This window comes from Podarcis filfolensis, assembly GCF_964270895.1.
Source record: "Podarcis filfolensis genome assembly, chromosome: 9".
Taxonomy (NCBI): domain Eukaryota; kingdom Metazoa; phylum Chordata; class Lepidosauria; order Squamata; family Lacertidae; genus Podarcis; species Podarcis filfolensis.
In genome coordinates this window covers 42424310-42437665 of record NC_139610.1, presented here as the reverse complement: position 1 = coordinate 42437665, position 13356 = coordinate 42424310, and the positions used below count along the sequence as shown (strand labels likewise).

The 13356-nt window shown below is 42.1% G+C and overlaps 1 protein-coding gene across 2 annotated transcripts in view; it reads left to right on the top strand.

The window, feature by feature from the left end:
• Positions 1-13356, top strand: part of IL15 (interleukin 15) — an 82407-nt gene that overhangs the window by 46244 nt on the left and 22807 nt on the right. The window contains exons 1-2 of one of the 2 annotated variants that reach the window (XM_083571985.1): positions 6128-6581; positions 10438-10563. The gene's annotated coding sequence lies outside the window, so the exon portion shown is untranslated. Of the gene's footprint in view, positions 1-6127; positions 6582-10437; positions 10564-13356 lie in introns of those variants that run through there. The other variant, XM_083571986.1, reaches the window with a different exon arrangement.

Sequence of the window (13356 nt, the reverse complement as noted above, 5' to 3'; positions counted from 1 at the left end):
AAAAGCCCCAATGAAGCAGTGGAAGAAGTTGGTCACAACTACCTGAAGCACCATTTCTTCCAGTGGGATTGGGCACTATGACTCAGTATAGTTGGACTAGGATCATAGCTGTCAACCTTCCATTTTTTGGCGGGAAATTCCCTTATTTCAGCACCGTTTCCCGCTGCTTCCCGTTGCTATCCCGGATTGTTAGATATCCCGTAGACTGTCCCCAGGACAGGTAAGGCTGCTGATCCCTTATTTTCGAGGCTGCTGATCCCTTATTTTCAAATCTGAAAGTTGACAGCTATGACTAGGATTAATTTTTTTGGGGGGGGGAACAGGGATATAAATGTAGTAACATTAAACTAACTTCAATAGAAAGGAGAATGGTGGAATATTTATCCATTTGATATCAGTGCTAAAGTCTCCATTTTACCAGCTAGCAAGAAAGGAAAGCAAATTCCTGAATATCTGTTATCTGTACTGATTACAGCTTCACTAAGGCTGCATACACACTAACATGTTTGTAATAAAAAATGTATTTTTTTTCTCAATCTGGAATGGTGTGTGCTCATTCAGCATGGCTTCCACAAGGCTGTGTGTGGTTACTGGACACACATTTGAAAAGCCTTCCCCCGAGTAGGTTATCCATGCTTCCCCACCCTGCACATGCCCTGGTGAATGAAGTAAGGTGGAGTGGTTATGATCATTGCACACCCACAACATACTCCCCACAATACTCCCATTGTCAAGACTACCTACATCTGTTTTTGAACAAGCACTGTGTGGGGTAATGCAGAATCCATCTCCAATGTGCTTTTCTTTTTGAAATTAAATCAGTTTCCCCAGAAGTGCTTTTCAGGGCAAAACATATCTAGATTATAGGGTGGGGGAGAGTACGCAGTCTCTCCATTGATTCTCGAATAAAATATTGTCTCTGTCGAGTCTTCATACAGCTGTGTGTTGATTAAGCCAAAATTCATTCTTTCCACAGCATACTACATGTTAGGCCAAGAAAATCATCAGCAAAATTGCTCATTCGCTCTTCCTTCCTTTAATTTATAGAGATTTCTTTTAAAACAGCAAGTGTTTCCAATTTTCTGTTTCATTTTTTCCTTTATCAGGTAATCTGACAGATACACTCTATAGCATTATATCCACACTGAAAAGTTTTAACATCTGATTTTGAATATCTCCCTATCACTTTTGTTTGCAATGAAAAAAGATTAACAGTTGCCTAATTTTGCATCATTTCTTTCTTTTTTTAATGCAACCACATCATATTTACTTCACAGCTACTCATTTTTTCTGTGGTCATGGTCTTGCTTCTTATTCTTAATAAACTTCTTAATATCTGTGCTACACTCAAAGATGATATTCTCCCTTTTTGTGTAGACCAGAGGTTTTCAACCTTTGTAAGTCCGTGGCTCCCTTGACCAACTACATTCTTTCCATGGCTCCCCGGTGGGGAAATGCACTCTGGGCACCAGAAGCTCAGTTATGTCACCCCTTGCCTCTCCTCTCCTCTCCTCTATTTAATAAAACAATTTGGTCGTCTTTATGGAGAAACATTGCTCAGACTTGGCACTAGTCAGAACATGATGATTATTGCCAAAAGCGGGAGGGCAAGGAGTTGAGAACCATTCAGGACTGAGCAGTGGTTCTTCTGCCACTCCTTTTTTATTGCAACATCTGCAGTTTTTCTCCTGTCTGGAGAGGGCCTCTGAGAGAAATTTCATCATAGGGTACAAAGTGTCTTTTGGTACTCTTCCTTTCTCCATTAATCATCCCTTTTATACTGCAATGCAAATCAGATCACCGGAAGACATTAGTATTAATAAAAAGAAAGGTAGATCAACTTTCTGGTTACTTTGAATCCGTGCAAATATTAACTATTTCTTGCTTAGGAGAGTTGATTGGAAAAGATAATTTTACCAGCTGTAGTCTGTTATTCATCTGTTCATGAGATAATAACGGTGGCAATGAACTGCTTTGCCCTCCTCTGCTTGTAGGTGGGCAGCTGCCAGTGCCAACACCCAGAAGAGGAAGTAGATGGGGGAAAGAAGCAATATGGTGTTTTATGTAGGCTTACACAAAATGTAAATGCTAGTCTTCATGCAATATAGGTCCTAGGAAATTTCTGGCTCCCCTACTTTGGCTCCGAGGCTCCCCTTTTGACTCTAGGCAGGGGTATGATATATCCCCTGCACTCCCTTCTCTTGGGCCCTGGGTGTGGAAGAGAAGAAAGGTGTGTCTATTTTTGGCCTAGTGCCCTTTGAGCTTAGTTCTCTGATAAAAGCTGATATTGACCATGATAGAAATGCAAGCACTCCCTTGAGATAAACATAACAACAACAAAATCAATTTCTTAAATGTGCATCCACTTTGCAAACTAGCCTTAAATTGTTGCAAATTGGGTGACACTGACTTCATTTTCTCTTCTAATATAATATGACCACATTTTATTTAACAATTATGTTGGTTGGTAAATTCAGGTTAGCATTTAATTCAGGTTAGTGTTCGCTTCTTGTAAACTATTGAGTTTGTTTGCCATTGCACTTAAATTACTAAATTGTAATTTAGTTGCTCATTAGTGATGGTAATTGTCTATATCTTGCCAAATAGCCTGTGCCCACAAGAAATGAGACTTGCATATATTAGAAGAGGGTTTTTTTGTAGATGGTGAGAGCATCAGAATAATTTATGCAATAAATAAACACCTTGCTATGGTAAGTAGTGTTTTGATGGCTATTAAGTGTCCCCAGTTTAATTAGGAAGCACAGTTTTGTGTCATTAAGAAAATGAATGTGAATTTAATGCAGGGGGATTGCAGGTGGCACTGCAGGCATGCCTTAACATGATATTATCTGACACCTGCATTACTTCTGAATACTTCTAGCAACTGTTTATGCATCATCTTGTTATAAAATTAAAGAGCAAATGCATTTTAACCTCATAAATGCTAACCTCAAAAGGTTAGTTTGCTTTTTTCCAGTCAGTCAATGACACTTGAGGTATTCCTTCTTACTCTTGACAAAATTGAGTTTTGTCAATTGGTTTTTCATTTCCCCATCTTTTGTTTTGATTCCTTGTCCTTTGGCTGCTGTGATCTATCTCAGTATAGTCAAATAGCCCATTCATTAAAAATCCCAGGTCATACCTCTTTCCACAGCTGCTTCAGTATAGCACATTGCAGCCTGTTGGCTGTAAAAAAAGAGACATGGTAGTGAACACAAAAGTTTGTTTATTGGAAAGCTAATATTGAATTAATGACCTTGATGACATTAGAACCTCAATGCTCAAAATTAGACATCTTCATTATTTTTGTACAAACTATAAAATGCTATAAACCCAGGGTAAATTGCAGCCTCAAAAAAATTGTGACCTTCATTTTTCTCATTAGGTCCAAGTGCATAGTTTTGACTGGGCTGGTCCTCTTACATATGAGATATAAATCAGAATCAAATTGTTTAGCCATTTCCCTTAGTGAGGAGAAAAATATAACATTTTCAATAATATTACAAATCATCATGAAAAGCTTAAACAGTCAGCCTGTTGACTTTCCACAACTGACTCAGTCTTATCAAACTGAGCGGATACATTAGCTTTCATACTAGCGGTGTGTATCAGCTGACTCCATTGTTCTGAAACTAGACCTAAAGAGAAGATTTGAGAGCCTGAACCAATTCCATCATCATTCAGCATTTGTACAGGATTTGCAGCTGGACAATTCCCCATTGCATGACTGTTCCCCATTGCACACCACTGCTTGATGCACTAATGGAGTAATGCAACAAATAAAACAGGAGATATATGCATTCTATAGACGATCCCAAGGTAAGTGGGTGAGCACATGACCAGAATTGATGGTCTAGGTCTTTCTTATGGAATCAGCAACCTGCTGGGATGTGTGCACACAGTTTGTCTCATGATTAGAACAAAGCAATAATGAATGCTGGTCGGTTGGCTCATTCTAAGTGTCCTCTGCATTTCCCTAGTTTTGCCAACTTAGTCAAAAGGTGAGGTTCTCCTTTCTGCGATGAATTTTACTAAAGATCAGAATGGTTAAAGAAACAATATTGTCTATTTTTTTCAGTGCATGCTTACAGATGAAATGGGAATTCTAATCTAGGTGTGCCATAGTAGTGTTTATTCCATATTAATTGCTAGTCCCACAACAGTGTATGTTTAAGTTACTGAATTTTTTAAAGAAGAAATAGAAACAGTATCCAGTTCAATAAAAGAAAACAGAAGTGGAGTGAACTGTTTAAATATGTCTAAATAAGCAGCTAAAAGTTGTAAACATTTCACAGGACAAGCCTAAGCAGCTGACTAATAAAACATGACCCAGGAAGATGGAAATGAGTTTCAAGCCAGACAAACATTGGCAAGCTCTGTTATGAAACACTGTTTTTTTTCTAAAGCACACACACATACACAGTGAAGCACAGATGGTTTAGAAAGAAAACATTTCTAAGTGTTTTGTGGTTTGACAAAACAACCCCCTTTTAAAAAACTGTGTGTGAGCCAATGTAGCAGGAGACAAATACCAAGAGGGCTAGCTATGGGCTCACCCACACTGCCATTTGTCCTATAATTTCAAGTGAGTCAAGTCACAGAGCCAAGAGGTGTTTTTTCCTGTCCTGCCACTTTCCCCAGGAAAACCCACTGTATACTATTGAATTGGAACTAATGGCATTCCATTGAAAACTTGATTGACTTTGTTCTGATTCAGTGATAAACAGCAGATTTTCCCAGAGAAAACCCTGGGACAAAAACAAAGCAAAGCAAAGCAAAACATTATTGGACCTATGACTTGAAATTCACTTAAAATCATGGGACGAGCGAAAGTGTGGTTGGTCTGTGTGTCCATCTTGTTTCAGGAACTCTTGCTACATTGACTCAAAGAGTCTTATGGCACCAACTGTATACAGTGGTACCTCGGGTTACAGACGCTTCAGGTTACAGACTCCGCTAACCCAGAACTAGTACCTCGGGTTAAGAACTTTGCTTCAGGGTGAGAACAGAAATCGTGCGGTGATGCAGCAGCAGCAGCAGCAGCGGGAGGCCCCATTAGCTAAAATGGTGTTTCAGGTTAAGAACAGTTTCAGGTTAAGAACAGACCTCCAGAATGAATTAAGTACTTAACCCGAGGTACCAGTGTACTTTTAAAGCACAAAAAATTCTGGGCACTGTAGTTTACCCCTCACAGAATTGCAGACCCCAGCAACCTAAAGTGCCCATAATCCTATGAGGGAAAGAAAGTGCTTCAGATGTCTGTTTAAGTATAGTGTGCACCAAGAGATTGACTTCTTCTTCGGCAATCACACATAGCGGAGTAAGATTGTCTTCCATAAACACGGTTTTAACAATGAGTCCATAAGTGACTGTGGAGGCCAATTCTGGATCCACACGTCCTTCCACAGTGGGGACATTGGTTTCTGGGCGGGAGCTGATCACGGTGTGGATTTGCCAAGCATGCCTTCCTCCTAGCACATTTCTCCCTTGCATCCTGAGTTCAAGTGTCTTCAAAGCCCATGACACCTTTGGTAAAGGTTGTTCTCCAACTGCAGCGCTTGCAGACCAGTGTTTCCCAGTAGTCAGTGTTTATACTACATTTTTTTAGATTTGCCTTCAGACAGTCTTTAAACCTCTTTTGTTGACCACCAGCATTACGGGTTGACTGTGGCATAACCTTAAAAGTACTTTCCCCAGCTGCCGGTCTGTTCATTGCAGGGGTTTCTCCTGCTGCATTTGCTAACAAGACAACAATATCCTGTCTGCTTGAAGCACTGGTAGCTCACCTGGTGCCCTCCAGATGTTGCTGGCCTATAATTCCCATAATCCCCGGCGGTTGGTTATGCTCTCTGGGGCTGATGGGAGGCCAATACATCTCACGGGCACCACGTTTACTACACTTGCCTTGAAGACTGTGGCAGCATCACTTTTTAAAGTGCTATAGGTGCGTCTATGAGCGAAGCAGGAGGCAAATCACGGCGGGTTAGCTGTGTCACAAGAACCCTCTTTTTCCTGTGGGGACACGAGGGCGGGAAAGAAAAAGTCTTGTGGGCACTTTAGACTTATTGTGGCGTCAAGAGTAGCTCCGCCCCGCGCCCTTTCGGAACCATCTTCTCTCACGCAACGTGGGTAGTGTCGTCGTGTCACCAGAAAGGCGATAAGCCCAATCGTTTCAGCACAGCGCCAGAGCGCCCGTCTGTACGTGTGTTTATTTGTGTGTGAGAGACGGCAGGAGAGAGCGGCTTCTCCTCAGCCGCGCTTCAGGACCCCGCCAAATATTGCGCGCTCGGGGACTCCGGCGTGACGCGAGGGCTTCTCCGCCCCTGCCTCTGCACAGAACGGCCCCCTTGGCTCTCGGAGACATAAACTTTTCCCCTCCCCTTGCGGGGACTCGCCTGGCGTGTGGAGAGGGAGCCGCTGAGATCCGCTGCGGAGGGAAGGAGGGACTGCTGCCCGGTCCTGCCCTGCCCTCCCTTTCCTTCCCCTTTATATGCAGCGCTGAACGGCCCGCGCGCCTCGGGGACACGCGCTTCGTGGGACTTCCAGAGGCCGGGACCCTTGGGCGCGCCAGGTGTTCTCAGGTACCCGCTTCGCTCCCCCTCCTCCCCTGCCTCCTGCCATTTGCCCCGCCGGAGTTTCCTCGGCTTTCCAGACCCAGCTGCTCCGCAGGGCGGGGAGGAAACGGACCGAGCCGCGGCGCTCTGACGGGTCACTAGCCGCGAATGCCCCGCTTGACCCCGGTGGCGTGCCTTTATTTTGACGCGAGCGAAAGTAAAAAACGGGCGGCGGAGAGGTGGGCGCCTGTCACCTGAGGCGAAAATGAACACACATGAACCCAGGAACGTCTCTGCTCAGCAGCCCAGGCGCCTTTTTCATATTCTCGCGCTTGGAGGGACGACGTCTTCTTCGGACCTCCCTGCTGGTCTCGCTGCCTCGTCTCTCACTCGCCCCTGACGCGCAGCGAAAGATGGTTCTGCCTTTCGTCTCTTGCATTTATTAACTCCGCAATAGGCTTCTGAAGCTGGGATTGTTTAAGTTAGACTCCCCATAACTTTCCCCCTTTCCTTTAAGGCTATTTAACCCCACGAATATTCTGCCTTTCATATTTACAAGCGAAAGTTACAAATAACTATGGGTGTGTGCCAGCCGGCCAGCCATGCATGCCCTCTTCCAGCACCCTCCCTTCCGCCCCATTCTTCCTGGACAATGTTCCATTCTTTCTCCCGCCCGTTTTTCTCTGTACTTTAAAACAGTCAGTCAGCACTGAAGGTAATATAATGGTGGGGGGCGGCAGTGCCTAATGGTAATGCCGGCTAAGTTTAGCATGAAACAGCTGGAACTGGTGGTGAGGAAAGGCAGTCAAAGGCAAAAGGTAAATAGCAGCCTGTCTTCCCATCCCATTGGCCAGTGACTTCTCCGCCTCTAGTAGTCAGAGGTGTACCTAGGGTCCATTGCACTCTTGGCAAAGAGCTGCATTTTTGCCCCCCCCCCAATCACTTTATTGCAATAGCCACATTAGAAATTACATTTTACATGACCCAAATACTCAAAAGCGTCTGGAGTGAGGGCAAGGTGAGAAGGAAGGGCAGAAAAATTCACACGCCTTTGTGCCGTTTGATGTCGCCACAGCAGAGGCAGCATGTCATCATACACATAAATATCATACATTCCATAGTCTGATAGTTGATTTTTGGTGGTGGTGGGGAAGCAGTTATGCCAACTCCTCGGTACACCTCTGCTAGAAGTGCATCCTCTTCTGAGCTTTGCTGCTTTGCAGGGGCAAGGGGACTGGGTGGGTAGTGTATAAGCAGGAGAAGGCGGTGGCTCTCTTGTCCACCCTACCTGGGCCTGTGTGCTAGCTGTTAAGCACAAGTGGCCCTCTCATGTCTGTTTGCTCTTTGTGGGCAGTGCACTGTAGCAGAGTGCTGGCCACAGAAGGAGCAGCCACCTCTCCTCACTCAATCACTTGCACTCTGGATATAGTGGGGTTGTGACAGGGCCCAATGAATTTATGCAACGTAAAACATTTGAAAGTCCATTTTTTCTTGCATAGTCTTAGTTTGGGTGTGGCCATAGGGGTATGGCTAAGGGGACTGTTGTGCTGGACTCAAGCACTTCTAAATTTACTACAACATCATTGTGTGTTTTCATTGCTGGTATTTTAAGTTGTAATCCACCTTGAAATGGTATATAAATGCAGTAGACAATTTCACATGCAACAAGGCCTACTTATCTGTAATATCAGCAGGTGCCTGTTTCCATCAGCATATTCTTGATAGCAGCCATGGGGGGGGGGACTGCTGCTCCCGTTATAGAAGTTATGATCATGATCAACTGATTTACATATGAGGTGGTTAGATGTTATTGAACTACAACCCCCACCAGCCCTCAGCCAGCATGGCTAATGGTCAGCAGAGATGGGAGTTGTATTTCTAGCACCTTTGGAGGACCAGTTTACCCCCTCCCAACATACATACATTAACTTTTTTTATGTCATGATATGTTTCTCTATGTAAGTGTTGATATATGTATGGCTCAGAAAGGCTTGGTGTGTACACAGAACAAAGTGTTGTAGGAACAAACTCCTAGAGTACACCATGAAGGTGTAACCCCACCCATCTTAACAGATGGTAAAGCATTACTTTTGTTTACCTCTTCCTGTCTTTGTGTAACCACAGCAATCTATTTTGACCATTAGCCAATGTAAATTTTTAGCAGCTACATGAGGGAAATCAACATGGATGCTTCCAGATAAGCTTGTTTGGTGGAGGCTGGTCCATTAGGACAGGTGGGACATTGCCCACTTTAATAATTAGGTTTGTACAATTACTGGTGCTCATGTTAAGGGCCGGCTCACACGTGAGGCAGACTGAAGCAACTGCTTCAGGTGACAGAATCTCACGGGATGACACTCCTATGGGCTGCCGCCAGGGTTGCGTGGTGGCAGTTTCTGGTGAGAACTTGCAGAATCTCATGAGAGTTCTATGAGATCTTATCAGAAGCTGCTGCTACAGCCTGTAAGTGAGGCTTCGGTGGAGTGGGGACAACTTCTCATTTCATTTCAGGCAGTGAAATGGGATGGGCTACCCCTGCTCATTTTATTTATTTAAAAACAAATTTCCAAGTTTCCCAAATTAATTCTTTCTTTCCTTTTAACTCTTACCTTGAGTTCTTCACATGATTTAGGGTTGGCATTAGGGGAGAGCAGCACTCTTTTGTGTTTAGTAGCTGTGGGGCAGGCATAAATAATTATGCAAAAAGAAGTGGATTTGGATGAACTTGAACTGAACATAGGTCCATTATTTTTAATAGGTTTACCCTGAGTAAAGTTTAGTTGAATCTCACCCTAGACTTAGAGTAAAGACGACACCCTTTTATGCATGTAGTTGTGGTGTGAACACCTCTTTATCGAGAAACAGATTGGTTCTAGTCAATTCCCCTTTAATGTCTTACAACTGTACTTATAATACAACCAGTAGTTTATTTTCATTTGCATATGTGGCTATACGTACAGAATTAGAGCAGAATAGTATAAACCACTTCTATCATTCCTCAGGGATTTCTTTCACTACAGCTCGTTAACGTTCACTTTTTACCAGTGGGTTAAGCAGCCATTCATTGCTAGTAATTTTCCAGCTTTGGCACTGTAGATAATTGTTAAACTATTAAATTGTAGATTGTGATTTATAATGTCCATAATGGCAACAATCTCTAAGCATTCACTCTGTTCTCTCACTGGAAACATACCCTAATCTCTTGCAGCATAAAATACAGTACAATGACTTGTAATGACACACATATCTTATTACCTGCTGGTAATAAGCTATCAACAAGGATGACAGTTTAATTATATAGTACATCTCCTGCTGGCAAATGACTAGCTCCCAAATATTTCTGCTGCTCTTCACCATTTTTTTTAAGAAAACGTGACTCAAAACTCTGGGTGCCTTAAATTGAATTTTTACTTAATATGTTGATGATGGGTAACACTAGTTTCAAACCACTTCACTGGTGTTTTTATTTATTCAAAATATTTATATACTGCATTTTATTAAAACATCTCAAGGCAGTTTACAAACACACACACACACACACACACACACACACACACACACACACAAAACACAGTCTAGCAATGTTAATAGCCAGTACAGAATTTAATTTAAAATGTTATGACAACTGGTTAGCATGGTCTTAGTTGTATAAGCACCAGTAGGTGGTGTTGTGTTAGGGAGGTTAGAGGTGAAAGTTAGAATTCTTTTACCTCTCCCAACATAGTTTCTCGGCTGTTATTCCTATGTGGTGTCAGAGTAGAGATGATCCATAGTGTTCTGACAGTCTCACAAAACAGAAAGTAGGGCACAGGTTTCCATTCAAGGCATTCTAGGAATTCCCAGTTCCTGCAGTCAGTATTTATTATTGTTGTTACATTAACAGACAGAGGAGAGCCCTGGAATTGAGAGAGCCTGCAGGAAGAAGGCACAACTTCTGCAGAAAATAAGAGTTGTGTGAAAAAAGACGGGAGAGGCCTGGAACTGAGAGAGCCTATAAGAATCTGCAAGGGTGAGTCTAGTCTGTCCCTATCCTCTTTGATTGTAGACATTGCCACCCTATCCCCAATCTGCTTCCAAGTTCTGCCCACAGCAGAATTTGATTTCCACCACCCTGAAACCTAGCCACTTAGGATAAGCAGATCCCAAAGGTCTCCCCAGCCATCTGGCCTTGACCAGCAGGTACAGGAAAACTAAGTATAGATGGGTGGGGTATCAATAATAATAAATTATTATTATTTATTATTATTATTACCATGGTCTCATCAGTAGAGGATCCTCTCAAGGAAACTCACTGAAGTTGAGAGGAAATAGTTTAAAACAGTTAAAGAAGAGTTAGATGACCACTTACCACTTTACTGCAATACAGGTGACTCACTGTTTGCATGGGGGTTGTGTTCCTGCCCACTCCTCCCGCATGTCCGCAGAGTATGGCTTTCGGGCCGCTTCTAGGTCCATGACAATGAACACGTCTGTCATTGTCTGTAAAATCTGTTCCTGCAAGCAAGCAAGAGGAGAGTCAGTTTCTCACTTCATCACTTCCCTTGTATGCCTACATCCAGCACTGTGGATACGGGGAGATGAGTAAGGCACTAATTCAAGACAGATTCAACATTTAGCATAATAAATCCGTATGGCCATATGATGGCAACATGCTGTTTTCTACTTTTCTGCTCATGGTGGAGGTGATGGAATGTCTGGGAGAGGTTTTTTTTTTGGGGGGGGGGCATTCTAGCTTCGTAACTGCTTTTTAACTTGGTCAGTACAATTTTTAGGGAAGTAAAAAGGACAAAGTCACAAGATATGGGAGTTGGGTGCTAGCAGCCTCTTGGTAGCTTTTTCTGACCATTGCAGTGTAGTGTTTACGGGTGATTAGTAAGGAGCATTAAGAAGTAACAGAAAGGTTGAAAGTTTACGCTCTTCCCCATTCGAGCTGGGTTAAAAAGTTTCTGGGGAGACAAAAATTATGCTTTGCTTGCTTCTAGCTAATATCTGAGGCCAAAGTTAAAGTCTGATGTATGTAGAGAAATGAAATATCTTGCTAATGCCTGGTGTATGAGACAAAATGAAATGTCTTTTGTTTTCTTCTTCTCATGTTCCTATCACAGTCAAGGTATTAATAACCACCTGTTTTCTTGTAAGTAGAAAATATAAATATACACAAAATATGACAACCATAGAATATTAACTGGCAGATGTTTTAAAGAAGAATTACCTTTATTTTATTGGTAAGCTTAGATTTAATTTGCTTTCTTTTAAATTGGGGACTACTACTAGTGATTAATGATCCTTAAGCGAAAAGAACCAGAAAGATAAATCAGTTCCTTGTGTGGGAGCTTTAATCTATTGGACATTGGCAGAGTAAGAAATGCTCCATTGCTGGCAAAGCAAAATGCCCTATTATGATTTATGCACCTGTTATGGCTTGTGGCTTTTTTTGCCTTGGGAACCTTGTGAGTTTGGTAACAGCTCTATTTGAAATTGTACATTGAGCAAAATCAGAGAATTGGGATAACTTAATTTTCTTTAGAAACTTTTTTTAAAATATAAAAGTAAAAGCACATTGCTGTATTTAAAATAATAAATTAATATGATAAGCAAATTTGCTGAGGAAGATTCGAGCACACATCAAGCATACACATGCATTAGAATGTGTGGTTAAAATGTCCAAAGCCCTTAAGATTTAATTGGGTCCTGGGACAGTTCTACTCATGTATCCTGTTTCAAAATGTATTTATTTGAAAGTAAGTCTAATTACTGGTAATTTAGTAGAGCTTGCTTCTCAGTAAGCATCCTGAAGACTTTTATCTATATATGAGATCCTTAAGAATTTGAAAAATGAGATAATGTCTTTGGTAGGCATTTTACATAGTTTGTATAGAACAAAATGCAAGTGTAAATAGAGCGATATGAAACGAGCAAACAAAAACACTGGTTCTTCTTCAGTAATAAAGAACAGTAAACATTAAAAAGCTTGAACAGAGAATACCCTGCAATTGCAGAGATCTCCAGATTTGCTGCAATGTGACCTGTCACTTTGCTTATGGCACACTGTGAACTTATTTCATTGTAGAATCTTCAATGGTGTCACATAATTTTTGGTATGAGCACTGGGATCCGATTTATAGCCTGGCAAGAGAACAATAACAACAGCAAAATTCTAGATGTCTAGAAAACTTCAAATTCATTGATTTCCTAGTTAAAATGATTTGAGAGGCTACCTGTGATTTTAAATGACTGTTCAGATTTCCCCTCCATTTCTGTTTCCTTTCCTGTTGTGTCAGATGTCTTCTTATATTTTTTGCAGCTTTTAACATTCTTTTTAGAATGCAAATAGACACTGCCTGTATTTATTTCTGTTCCATGCTTGCTTACTTTTAAGGCACTTTATAAACAAAAATGCAACCTCTTTTTTAGTTAAAAATGTCCCTAGATCAGACTTCCTGTTTCCTGCCGAGGGAAATGGCTGCCACCCATGAGACTGGACCCCCAGTAGTGCCAGAAATCCAGGGCTAATATGAGTGTAATTAGCTCTGTCTACCCCCCCAGGGTAGGGGAGCTTAGCCACCCGCAGATCATCCATTATCAGCCTCTCGTAACAAGATGGAGGGGCTAGGATGCTGGGCGTTGCATGGCACAAACTGGGAACTCTCTGGGGTCAATCTCTCGAGCGGGGAATACCTGATTTCTAAAAATTAAAACGATTTGGACAAAAATCTTTCTGGACAGAAAGAGATAAAAGGAAAATCCGCTAAACTACACAGTCACTGGAGGTCAAGCTTTGGACTTCAAAAAGACTCCCATC